At 46.6% G+C, this 13,550-nt stretch overlaps 1 long non-coding RNA gene across 1 annotated transcript in view; it reads right to left on the bottom strand.

Annotated features, from left to right (window-relative positions):
- Positions 1–13,550, bottom strand: part of LOC129704659 (uncharacterized) — a 104,652-nt gene that overhangs the window by 28,579 nt on the left and 62,523 nt on the right. Inside the window, exon 3 of the long non-coding RNA XR_008724753.1 lies at positions 6,992–7,072. This is a non-coding gene — a long non-coding RNA (uncharacterized LOC129704659). The remainder of the gene's footprint in view (positions 1–6,991; positions 7,073–13,550) is intronic.

Genomic DNA, 13,550 nt, shown 5'->3' with positions numbered 1-13,550 from the left:
GATGGTGGAATCTGAACATCCGATTTCACTCAGAGGTGGTGGGAATATGGAATGAGCTGCCAGAGGAGGTAGTTGAGGTAGGTACTACTCGCCAACCATCGATCACCTATTCATACTAATTCTATGTTAACCACTCCCTACACACACTCGGGGCAATTTAATGTTCAAACCCACACGTCTTTGGGATGTGGGAGGAAACCAGAGCACCCAGAGGAAACCCACACGGTCACAAACACCATTTAAAAAACATTTGGACAGGCACATGGACCGGAAAGGTTAGGAGGGATCTGGGCTAAACACAGGTAAACGGGACTGACTTACATTCTGCACTAAGGGTGGCACAGTGGTGCAACTGAGAGCTGTTGCCTCAGAGCGGCAGAGGCCCGGGTTCGATCCTGACCACGGGTGCTGTCTATGTAGAATTTACTCATTCTTCCTGTGACCGTGTGGGTTTTCTCCGGGTGCTCCGGTTTCCTCCTGCATGGCAAAGACGTGCGGGTCTGTGGGTTAATTGGCATCTGTAAAATGCCACTAGTGTGTAGGGAGTGGGAGAACGTGGGACAACATAGAACTAGTGTGAATGGGTTATCAATGGTCAGTGCTGATGCCAATGGTCGGTGGGCCAAAGGGCCTGTTTCCATGCTGTCTCTTTCAATCAATTCAATCAGATGGAACATCTTGGTCAGCATAGACTGGTAGGGCTGAAGGGCCTGTTTCCGTTCTACATGACTCTGCGACTTAGTAGTTCCAGAAGGCAGCTCGCATGGGCATCCAGCGATGGGCAAAACATTAAATTAAAAGGAAGCCTAAGACTTAATTCCCAAATCGCACAGGCACTCAAAGTCATAATCTCACTAATTAATGTTTGAGATGTGTGTCTGTAAAAATGATTGCAATTTTTCTTTTGTTAAGTTAGCTGCAAAGTATAGAGCCCCAGGAAACAATCAGTTTAAAACCAGAGGATCCAAATTATAGGATCCACAGTATAGGCCCCAAATTATAGGCCCCCTGCAGCAGGCCACACGTACAGGTTGTCAGCAGAGGTCCCAGATTATGGGATGTAATATCCAGGCCCAATATATTGTCTGTACTGAACAGGCCCAGATTTTAGACACAAAAAGCTAGAGTAACTCAGCGGGTCAGACTGTATCTTTGGAGAAAAGGAATAGGTGACGTTTCGGATCGAGACCCTTCTTCTGACCCAACCCGGTCTCGACCTAAAACGTCACTTATTCCTTCTCTCCAGAAATACAGCATGTCCTGCTGAGTTACTGCAGCTTTTTGTGTCTATCTTCGGTTTAAACCAGCATCTGCAGTTCCTTTCTACACAGGCCCCGAATTTAGACTTATAGTGCAGGTTCACGATTACAGGCCGCACAATACAGGTCCCACACTAAAGGCCTCATTATGTAGGCCGCAGATTGCAGATTGCAAGTTCTAAGTATTTTATGCACCTTGAATTTTTATCTCACGGGATAATTCACTCATTGTTGTCTCTTACAAACTCCTACCAACGTCCGCAGATGCACCATAGAAAGCACACTGTCAGGTTGCATTACAGCTTGGTCAGGGACACAGCTTTGCCCAAGACCGCAAGAAATCACAGAAATGTGGATGTAGCCCAGTCCGTCACACAGACCTCCCCACCATCGGCTCCATCTGCACTTCAAGCTGCCTCGGAATAGCATCCAACAAAACCAAAGACTTGTCCTACCCTGGTCATTCCATCTTTTCACTGCTCCCATCTGGCAGAAGGTACGGAAGCTTGAAAGCGCGCACCACGAGACTCAGGAACAGCTTCTTCCCCTCCGTTATCCGGCTTCTGAACGGTCCTTCCATAAGCTGGGGTACGGTCTCATTCACCTCGACCCCATTGTGGACATTGGACTTCATCTATGGAACTGGTGCACTACAATGATGAGAACTGTATTCTGCACTCTGTATCTTCCCGTTTGCTCTACCTATTGCACTTGAGTTAGAAACATAGAAACATAGAAAATCGGTGCAGGAGGCGGCCATTCGGCCATTCGAGCCACCACCGCCATTCATTGTGATCATGGCTGATCGACCCCAATCAGTAACCCATGCCTGCCTTCTCCCCACATCCCTTGATTCCACTAGCCCCTAGAGCTCTACCTAACTCTCTCTTAAATTCATCCAGTGATTTGGCCTCCACTACCCTCTGTGGCAGGGAATTCCACAAATTTACCACTCTCTGGGTGAAAAAGTTTAAAGTCTTAAATGGCCTCCCCTTTATTCTAAGACTGCGACCCATGGTTCTCGACTCCCCCAACATTGTGAACATTTTTCTTGCATCTAGCCTGTCCAGTCCTTTTATAATTTGATATGTTTGTATAAGTTCCCCCCTCAGCCTTCGAAACTCCAGTGAATACAAGCCTAGTCTTTTCAATCTTTCCAATATGACAGTCCCGCCATCCCAGGGATTAATCTCGTGAACCAACGCTGCACTGCCTCAATCACAAGGATGTATGCAATACTCCAGATGTGGTCTTACCAGAGCCCTATACAACTGCAGAAGAACCTCTCTACTCCTATACTGAAATCCTCTTGTTATGAAGGCCAACATTCCATTAGCTTTCTTCACTGCCTGCTGTACCTGCACGCCAACTTTCAGTGACCGGTGTACAAGGACACCCAGGTTTCACTGCACCTCCCCCTTACCTAACTAAACCCCATTGAGATAATAATCTGCCCACTTGTTTTTGCAACCAAAGTGTATAACCTCACATTTATCTATATTATACTGCATCTGCCACGCATCTGCCCACTCACTCAACCTGTCCAGGTCACCCTCCAACCTCCTAACATCCTCTTCACAGTTCACACTGCCACCCAGCTTTGTGTCATCCGCAAACTTGCTAGTGTTGCTCCTAATTCCCTCTTCCAAATCATTAATATATATGGTAAACAGTTGCGGCCCCAACACCGAGCCTTGCGGCACTCCACTCGCCACTGCCATTCTGAAAAGGACCCGTTCACTCCTACTCTTTGCTTCCTGTCTGCCAACCAATTTTCTATCCATGCCAACACCCAACCCCCAATACCATGCCTCTAATTTTAGTCACCAGTCACCCGTGCGGGACCTTATCAAAGGCTTACTGAAAGTCTAGATACACTTCATCCACTGGCTCCCCTCCATCCATTTTACTTGTCACAGTCTCAAAAAATTCCACAAGATTAGTCAAGCATGATTTTCCTTTCATAAATCCATGCTGACTTGGACTAATCCTTTTACTGCTACCCTGATGCCCCATTATTACCTCTTTAATAATTGACTCCAGCATCTTTCCCACCAGGCTAACTGGTCTTTAATTCCCCGTTTTCTCTCTCGCTCCTTTCTTGAAAAGTGGGATAACATTAGCTATCCTCCAATCCACAGGAACTGATCCTGAATCTATTGAACATTGGAAAATGATCACCAATGCATCCACTATTTCTAGAGCCAACTCCCTGAGGACCCTGGGATGCAGACCATCAGGCCCAGGGGATTTATCATCCTTCAGTCCCATTAGCCTACTCAATACTATTTCTCACCTAATGAAAATTTATTTCAGTTCCTCAACCCCCTCAGATCCTCTGTCCGCCCGTACTTCTAGGAGATTGTTTGTGTCTTCCTTAGTGATGACAGATCCGAAGTACCTGTTCAACTCTTCTGCCATCTCCTTGTTCCCCATAATAATTTCACCGGTGTCTGCCTTCAAGGGACCCACATTTGACATTGCTACTCTTTTTCCTTTAACATATCAAAAGAAGCTTTTACTGTCCTTCTTTACATTCCTGGCCAGCTTCCCCTCATACTTCATCTTATCAGTCCGCATTGCCCGTTTTGTTTCCTTCTGTTCTCCTATGAAAGTTTCCCAATCTTCTGGCTTCAGGCTACTCTTTGCTGTGTTATATTTCTTTTCTTTTAGTTTTATTCTATCCCTAACTTCTCTTGTCAGCCACGGTTGCCTCCTACTCCCCTTAGAATCTTTCTTCCTTTTTGGAATGAAATGATCCTGCGTCTTCCGGATTATGCCCAGAAATTCCTGCCATTGCTGTTCCACCGTCATTCCTGCTAGTATCCCTTTCCAGTCTACCTTGGCCAGCTCCTCTCTCATGCCTTCATAGTCCCCTATGTTCAACTGCATCACTGACACTTCCGATTTAATCTTGCTTGGTGTGGACTTTGAATGACACGGTGTTGCTGAAGTTGGAGGCAGTTGTTGAGGAGAGCGAGTGTTGGCTGTTCTAGGAAGTCCATCCCCTCTGTGAGATTGGGTCGGCCCTGCCTTCTGCCTGCCCTGGCAGATCACTCTCACTGCCTCAGGTCACTGCCTGTACACCATGTTCCAAAGCAACCAGACTCCGACTTACAGCTATCTCAACTTCCCACTTTTATCTATTTGATGTCCAAATACCAAATTATCAGTTTTGAACAGTACGTTCAGTAATTGTTAAAGAATTTTATGGCGATTGGGAGAGCTGGTGGAAAAGACACTGATCTTTCACCTCAGTGCTCAGCTTGAGTTCTTCCAGACTTTGGTGCTTCACTCTGGGCTCCAGCATCTGCAGTTTCTAGTGCCTCCATTTGAGCCTGAAGAAGGATCGCCACCCGAGACGTTGCCTATCCATGTTCTCCAGAGACGCTGCCTGACCTGCTGAGTTACTCCAGCACTTTGTGTCCTTTTGTGTACAAACTAGCATCTGCAGTTCTTTGTTTCTCCGTTTTACTGCTCAGCTGCCAGTTGGCCTCTCTCCCCCGACGGGGGTTTTGTGAGATTCTCTCGCCCTCCGACTCCCGCTCTTCAACCATGCTCCGACCCACACTTCACTATCTCCACCCATCTGCCAGTCACCTCCCCTCACCTGCATCCACCTATCATTTGTCAGGCTGTCCCGCCCCCACCTACCCAAAAGCAATGTTTGAGCATCTTGGCCAAACCACTGGCCACTGCCACCCCTCGCAGAAACAATTGGGATTGGCAATAAAGCTCACCTTGTTTGCATTGTGTGACTGAATCGTTTAGTTTAGAGATACAGCATGGAAACGGGCCCTTCAGCCCACTGATTCCACGTCGACCAGCGATCCCCGTACATGAGCACTATCCTACGCTCTAGGGACAATTTTTACCAAAGCCAATTAAGCTACAAACCTGCACATCTTTGGAGTGTGGGAGGAAACCGGAGCACCCGGGGAAAACCCATGTGGGGCACTGGGAGAGCGTACAAACTCCGAAGGTACACAGAATCGCTGGAGAAACTCAGCGGGTGCAGCAGCATCTATGGAGCGAAGGAGATAGGCAACGTCTGAAGAAGGGTTTCAGCCCAAAACGTTGCCTATCTCCTTCGCTCCATAGATGCTGCTGCACCCGCTGAGTTTCTCCAGCATTTTTGTGTACCTTCGATTTTCCAGCATCTGCAGTTCCTTCTTAAACACGTACAAACTCCATACCCACAGCACCTGTAATCAGGATCGAACCGGTGTCTCTGGGGCTGTAAGGCAGCAACCCTACTGCTGCGCCACGGTGCTGTTGTGTGCAGTTTTGGTCGCCCCATTACAGGGTGTAGAGGCTTTCAAAATTCAAAAAAAATTCAAATTCAATTTTAATTGTCATTGTCAGTGTACAGTACAGAGACAACGAAATGCATTTAGCATCTCCCTGGAAGAGCGACATAGCAAATGATTTGAATAAATAATAATAAGTGTCCGGGGGGGGGGTGGTGATTGGCAGTCACCGAGGTACGTTGTTGAGTAGTGACAGCCGCCGGAAAGAAGCTGTTCCTGGACCTGCTGGTTCGGCAACGGAGAGGATGCAAGGGAGGTTTACCAGAATGCTGCCTGGATTAGAGGGGAGTGCCTAAAAGGAGGGGATGGAAGGACTTGGATTGTTGTCTCCGTTGCGTCGGAGGTTGTGGGGAGACCTGATGGAAGTATATAAAATGATGAGAGGCATAGATGGGGTGGACAGCCGGAACCTTTACCCAGGGTGGAAGTGTGAAAGACTAGAGGGTGTAGTTTTAAGGTTAAAAGAGATGTAAAGGGCAGGTTTTTTACACAGATGGTGGTGGGTGTCTGGAGCGAACTTCCGGGGATGGTGGTTGAGGCAGTTACCATAGTGGTGTGTGAGGTTTTTACATCAGTACATACATGAAAAAGAGAGATGTGGGCCATGTGCCAGCAGAGGAGATTAGTTTAACAATGGACCACAGAATGCATGATGTTGCGATCCATCACATGGTTTGGGAACAAGATTGCAGAAATCCCAGAGTTGTGGATGTAGCCCAGTCCATCACACAGACCAGACTCCCCACCATCGACTCCATCTACACTTCACGCTGCCTCCGAAAAGCAGCCACCATCATCGAAGACTTGTCCAGCCCCGCTCCCATCCAGCAGAAGGTACAGAAGCTTGAAAGCGCACACCACCAGACTGAGGAACAGCCTCTTCCCGTATCAGGCTTCTGATAAGCCCTTCCATAAGCTATGGTACTGACCGATTCACCTCTACCCCATTGCAGACATTGGACTTTGTCTCTGGAACTGGTGCGCTACAATGTTGAGAACTATATGTATCTTCCCTTTTGCTCTACCTAGTGTACTTAAGTTTGATAATTGTGTTTATGTATAGTATTATCTGATTTGTTTGGATAGCAGGCAAAACAAAGCTTTTCACTGTAGCTAGGTACACGTGACAATAATGAACCTGACCCTGAACTTGAACCCTAAATCATGTTCGGCACGGACATAGTGGGCCGAAAGGTCTGTCCTGTGCCCTATGTTCTGAATTCTATGATGGGTTAATGAAGGCAGAAGTGTCTGGTGAACGGTGGGAAGTGCGCTCCACCAACTCTCCTAATCACTATCAAACTCTTTAAAAATGACTGATTGGTGGGACACGGACTCAGCAGGTCAGCCTGAGCTGAAGGAGATATTCACTGACATCCTTCACAACAGCAACCAATTGTTCCACCGTGTATAAATACAGACCTGACAGAGTAGTGGTTAAAGTTATTCGATTACCAGCCAGAGTTCAGCATTGATTATCCAAAGGCACGGTTCAAATCCCACCTAGGAAGCAAGGAAATGTAAATCTTATTGATTAAATTAACCAAGAGAGCGAGCGTTTCATTTTCATGTGTGCCATGTGACGGCACAGTGGCACAGTGGTAGATTGCTGCTTTACAGTGTGAGAGTCCCGGGTACGATCCTGACTATGGGTGCTGTCTGTATGGAGTTTGTACATTCTTCCTGTGACTGCGTGGGTTTCCTCTGGATGCTCTGGTTTCCTCCCACACTCCAAAGACATACAGGTTTATAGGTTAACTGACTTTGGTAAAAGATTGTAAATTGTCCCTAGTGTGTAGAATCTAGAGGAAACTGATGCAGTCACAGGGAGAACGAACAAACTCCGTGCAGGCAGCACCCATAGTTAGGATTGAACCCAAGTCTCTGGCACTGTGAGGCAGCAACTCTACCGCTGCTCCACTGTGCCACTGCCGCAAGCAATGTTTTCATTTGTACCTGTACCTCAGCATACTTGTGACATTGGCAATAAACGCACCCTGACTTGGAGCAGTCATGTAAGACTTCCAAGGCAGTCATGCTCCAAGCCAACTATTTCTACCCCAGGGTCTGCATTCTCAGGTGCCAGATATAGGCATCAAGTGAAAAGGAATGTATTTAGCCAGAGGGTGGTGAATCTGTGGAATTCATTGCTACAGAAGGCTGAGGAGGCCAAGTCATCGGGTATATTTAGAGCAAAGATCGATAAGCTCTTGGTTAGTAAGGCTGTCAAAGGTGATGGGGAATGGGGTTGAGAGGGAAAAATAGATCAGTCATGATTGATCAACGGAGCAAACTTGATGGGCCTATTGGCCTAATTCGTTGGGACGCGGGAGGGAATCGGAGCTCCAGAAGGAAACCCATGCAGTCACAGGAAGAACGTACCAACTCCGGAACTGCAGCTCTTTACCTGAGTCGATCTCCCCGTCCTAACAACAAACAGCGGCAGTGCGGAGAAGCTCACATGAGACATGCTCCCAGAATCTAAGAACTGAGGACTGTTGACAGAGTCTTTTACACAGAGTAGGGAAATCAAGAATCAGAGGACATAGGTTTAAGGTGAGTGGGGAAAGACTTCATAGGAACCTGAGGGACAACTACTTCCCAGAGGGTGGTGGGTATATGGAACGAGCTGCCAAAGGAGGTACTGTAGTTGAAGTAGGTACTAAAATTGCATTTAAAAGACAATATCTACAGGTACATTGATAGTCAAGGTTTAAAGGGATATGGGCCAAATGAGGCAAACGGGGCTGCCTTAAATGGGGCATTGACACCAGGCCAAAGGGCCTGTGTCCATGTTGTATGATGCTATGACCCTATAATACAACGGGCATTGTATAAATACAATGGGCAATAGATAGAGAAGATTGAAAGCACGTACCACCAGACTCAAGAACATCTTCCCTGCTAATGTTAGACTACTGACGGTCCTTCCATAAGCTAGTGTGTAGCCCAAATCCTCCAACCCGCCTCATTGCGGTTCTTGCACTTTTTTATCTGCACTTTCCCAGCAACTGTAACACTAGTGGTGATTTTCTCTTCGCTCCATCTGTTGCACCTGTGTGTGGCTTGTCTGGGATGTATGGGATGTTTACACTGTATCTTGGTGCACGTGACAGTAATAAACCAACACCAAGTCTGAGTGACCTCCAGGGCTGCAATAAGATGTCTAATGGAACTGCATTCCTATACAGTTAGAGAATGTCAGAGTTGTTTATGCTTATTTTTGTTCGTTCCATCCCATCCCTCCCAGTCCCGCGTGCCAGGAATGCCGCAGTTGGTCAGTGTTCAGGGTCTATTTTGGGATAGTGCCTGTCTCCACAACTGGCCCAGACACCGAGAGGCAAAGCACGCGTCTGACAATCGCTCGGTGGGAAGTGCTCTCCGTTTCCATTGCCACAGCCGAGCTGACAGCGGAGATATCAGGGAGCAGAAACTCCATCGCCTGGTGAGGGAGGTATATTTCCTACAGCAGGGTGAACAAAACGAAACACAATACTCCAAGTGCAGCCTCACCAATGTCTACAACTGTAACATGATGTCAAAAACTTCTACATTAAATTACCTGAGGGATGGAGGCCAATGTGTCAAAGGCCTTCTTCAGCATCCTATCTACCTGCTACCTATCTATCTTTCCGACAACTGTGCGGTTGCACTCCTCGACCCCCCTGCCCCAAAACACTCCACAGGGCCCTACCATTCACTCTGCAGGTCCTGCCATGGTTTGAATTCCAGAAATGGAACACCTCACATTAATCTGAATTAAACTCCATCTGCCATTCCTCGGTCCACTTGCCCAGCTGATCAAGGTTCTGTTATAATCCTCGATAAATAAGTGGGCCCAGGAATGGCAATGCCATGTGTCTCACTGTCATAACATCCCACAGCACAGAGAGGCCCTTCAGCCCACCCTGTCTATACTAGACAAACTAAATGTTAGAAATCATTTAAAAAATGTTTACGTCTGCTTTGGACTTTATTTTACTTTAGATTCAACATGGACACAGGCCCTTCGGCCCACCGAGTCCGTGCCGACCAGCGATCACCTCGCACACTGGCGCTATCCTACACACTAGGGACAATTTGCAATTTTACCGAAGCCAATTAACCTACAAAGCTGCATGTTTTGGAATGAGGAAAGAAACCAGAGCAGAGGAGGAAACCCACACAGTCACAGGAAGAACTTGCAAACTCCATACAGACAGCACCCATGGTCAGGATCAAAGCTGTAAGGCAGCAGCTCTACCGCTGTGCCACTGTGCCGCCATTTACTCGAGGACTTTTACTTTAAACTCCGTAGCAGCTTGTGTTGTGAGATTTCTCAGAACTGTTTCTTTTAACCGGGTTAAAGTTGCTATACAAATGCAGTGTTGTGGAGACAGATGGAAGCAGGTGGTGACTTATGCACGGCGCCTCTTGTCTGTGTTTCATGAGAGAGAGAGAGAGCAGCTAGATGGAGAGGAAGCTGGTCCCAATTAAGATTAGTCTGACGTGGATTATATAAGGGCTGTGTAATGTCGAGAGTTACAATGAAGTGTGCCTTTCACAGGGACATTTGTTCCCCTGAGACTGATCCTTTGAACCGATCTCCGTTGATCTGGATTGACAGAACCGCGATTGAGTTCGACAACAGGAAAGCCTACAAGGCTTGCCTTTAATCTTCTCCAAATGGATGAATTAGTATGTTAAAATAAAGGCAAGGTCAGAGAACGAGGCCTATAATCAAACTCGTACGTAAAGCTGTCAGTTGAACCACAATAACATGACTGCTGAAGCCGGTTTATAATCCTGTGGAATATTTTACTTGCTTTTTTCTAGTTTAAATTTCTCATTGAATGGCGGTGCTTGGTCGAAGGGCCGTACGGCCTAATCTTGCACCTATTGTCTATTGTCTATTGTTTCTCAGCAGATTGTTGGAACGAGTAGCTCAGGTACAGCAGAGCGAGCGAGTCGAACTAATTAAGGATTTTAAAAATCCATTTAGGCTCCTAAAGGTCCTGCTCGAGACTATGGTACTGTGGGCGGAAGGCACACCCCACCCCTCCAAGTGGATACAATACACCCCTCCCCCAGTACAGATACAGTGCACCCCTCCCCCAGTGCAGATACAGTGCACCCCTCCCCCAGTGCAGATACAGTGCACCCCTCCCCCCAGTGCAGATACAGTGCACCCCTCCCCCAGTGCAGATATAGTGCATACCAGTGCAGATACAGTGCACCCCTCCCCCAGTGCAGATACAGTGCACCCCTCCCCCAGTGCAGATACAGTGCATCCCTCCCCCAGTGCAGATACAGTGCACCCCTCCGTCAGTGCAGATACAGTGCACCCCTCCCCCAGTGCAGATACAGTGCACCCCTCCCCCAGTGCAGATGCAGTGCACCCCTCCCCCAGTGCAGATCTGAGGAAATGTGTGGTGTTATGTCTGTCTTGAAGCTGTTGTGGCACTGTAATGTTCTGTCTGTAAAGGATTATTAAAGGATTATTAAAGGTTATTCAATTCAGATACAGTGCACACCTCCCCCAGCACAGATATAGTGTGCCCCTCCCAGTGTAGTTGCAGTGCATCGCTTGTTTTTGCACTATTATTGTCTATTTATTTGTCTGGTTTTTTCATACATATATACTGAACTTTTTTTTTGTTTATTATTGGTTTTACAGATCTGTGTTTACATATCTGTTTTGCTGCTGTACGTAAGAATTTCAATGTTCTGTTTTGGGACATATGACAACAAAACACTCTTGACTCTTGAATTTGTCATCCATATTAATAATTTGGTTGACAATGTATAAGGCATGGTTAGCAACTTTGCAGATGTCACAACAATGGTATCGTAGACAGGGAAAATCAAGAATTTCAGTGGGATTCTAATCACCTGGGCATATTGGCCAAGGAATGGCAAATGGAGTTTAATTCAGATAAATGTGAGGTGTTACATTTTGGGAAGTCAAACCAGGATAGAATCTTCACAGTGAATGGCGGGGCCTTGGGGAGTGTTCTAGAGCAGAGTGATCTAGAAGTACAGGTACATAGTTGCCCAAAAGTGGAATCACAGGTAGACAGGGTGGTGAGAATGGCTTTTGACACACTGGCCTTCTTCAGGGAAAAGGTACAAAGTGCTGGAGTAACTCAGCGGGTCAAATAACATCTCTCGAAAATATGAATAGGTGATCTTTTGTGTTGGGACTATTCCTCAGACCCTTTATATTGAATATGAAAATCAAGATGTTATGTTACAGGTGTACAAGATGTTGCTGAGACCTCACTTGGAGTATTGTGTACAATTTTAGTCACCCTTCTATAAGTAGAATGTAATGACGGTGGAAAGGGTGCAGAGAGGGCCTGGGCTACAGGGAGAGATTGAGCCACTTGGACCATATTCCTTGAAGCACAGGAGAGGGGTGATCTTACAGAGGTATATAAAGTAATGAGAGGGATATATAGAATGCACTGAGTTACTCCAGCTTTTTGTGTCTATCGCTGAGTTACTCCAGATTTTTGTGTCATGTTTAAAGGTAGACAAATCTCCAGGTCCTGATCAGATATATCCGAGGAGATTGCAGGAAACTAGAGAGGAAATTGCGGGAGCCCTGGTTGAAATTTACGAATCATCCTTAAATACAGGATGAGGTGCCGAAAGACTGGAGAGTGGCAAATGTTGTTCCTCTATTCACGAAGGACTGCAGGGAAAATGCAGGGAACTATAAGCCGGTGAGCTTAACATCTGTAGTTGGTTAGTTACTGGACAGTACTCTGAGGGATAGGATATGCAGGCATTTGGATGGGCAAGGGCTGATTAGGGATAGTCCGCATCGTTTTCTGTTTGGAAGGTCGTGTCTCACAAATCTGATAGATTTATTTGAAGACGTGACCAAAAAGGTTGATGAGGGCAGAGCTGTAGATGTTGTGTACATGGACTTCAGTACGGCGTTCGACAAGGTGCCGCATGGTAGGCTGCTCTGGAAGACTAGTTCGCATGGGATCCAAGGAGAGATAGCTGAATGGATAGCAAATTGGCTCCATGGAAGGAAGCAGAGGGTAGTGGTGGGAGGTTTGGAGGCCTGTGATTAGTGGTGTGCCTCAGGGTTCGGTGTTGGGCCCGTTACTGTTTGTCATCTACATCAATGATTTGGATGAGAACATACAGGGCAAGATTGGCAAGTTTGCTGATGATACAAAAGTGAGTAGTTTTGCAGATAGTGAAGATGGTTGTGAACGATTGCAGCAGGATCTGGATCGATTGGCCAGTTGGGCGGAGGAATGGTTGATGGAATTTAACACAGTGAAGTGTGAGGTGTTGCATTTTGGGACGTCGAACAAGGGCAGGATCTACACAGTAAATGGTAGGCCTCTGCGTAGTGTTGTAGAGCAGAGGGATCTAGGAGTACAGGTGCATGGTTCCTTGAAGGTCAAGTCGCAGGTAGATAAGGTGGTCAAAAAGGCTTTTGGCATTTTGACCTTCGTCAGTCAGAGTATTGAGTATAGAAGTTGGGAAGTCATGTTGCAGTTGTATAAGATGTTGGTGGGACCGCATTTAGAATATTGTTTTCAGTTCTGATTCCACGGAGCGCAGGAGGATGAGGGGAGGCCTTATAGAGGTGTTCAAAATCATGAGAGGAATAGATCGGGTAGATCGGGTCTTTCGCCCAGAGTAGGGGAATCGAGGACCAGAGGACATGGGTTCAAAGTGAAGGGGAAAAGATTTAATAGGAATCCGAGGTGTAACTTTTTTATAGAAAGAGCCTGTTTCCACTTTATGACTCTAAGCTGGAAAGAGTTCAGAGAAGATTTTTAAGGATGTTGCCAGTACTTGAGGGCCTGAGCTATAGGGAAAAGTTGGGCAGGCTTGGACTTTATTCCTTGGGGCGTAGGAGGCTGAGGGGTGATCTTATAACAGTGTATAAGATCATGAGCGGTATAGATAGGATAAATGCACAGAGATATTTACCCAAAGTAAAGGGAACCAGAGGAGATAGATTTAAACT

This window comes from Leucoraja erinacea, chromosome 16 (assembly GCF_028641065.1).
Source record: "Leucoraja erinacea ecotype New England chromosome 16, Leri_hhj_1, whole genome shotgun sequence".
Lineage (NCBI taxonomy): Eukaryota > Metazoa > Chordata > Chondrichthyes > Rajiformes > Rajidae > Leucoraja > Leucoraja erinaceus.
The sequence above is the reverse complement of the archived record's forward strand: the minus strand, read 5'-3'. Positions and strand labels throughout refer to the sequence as shown.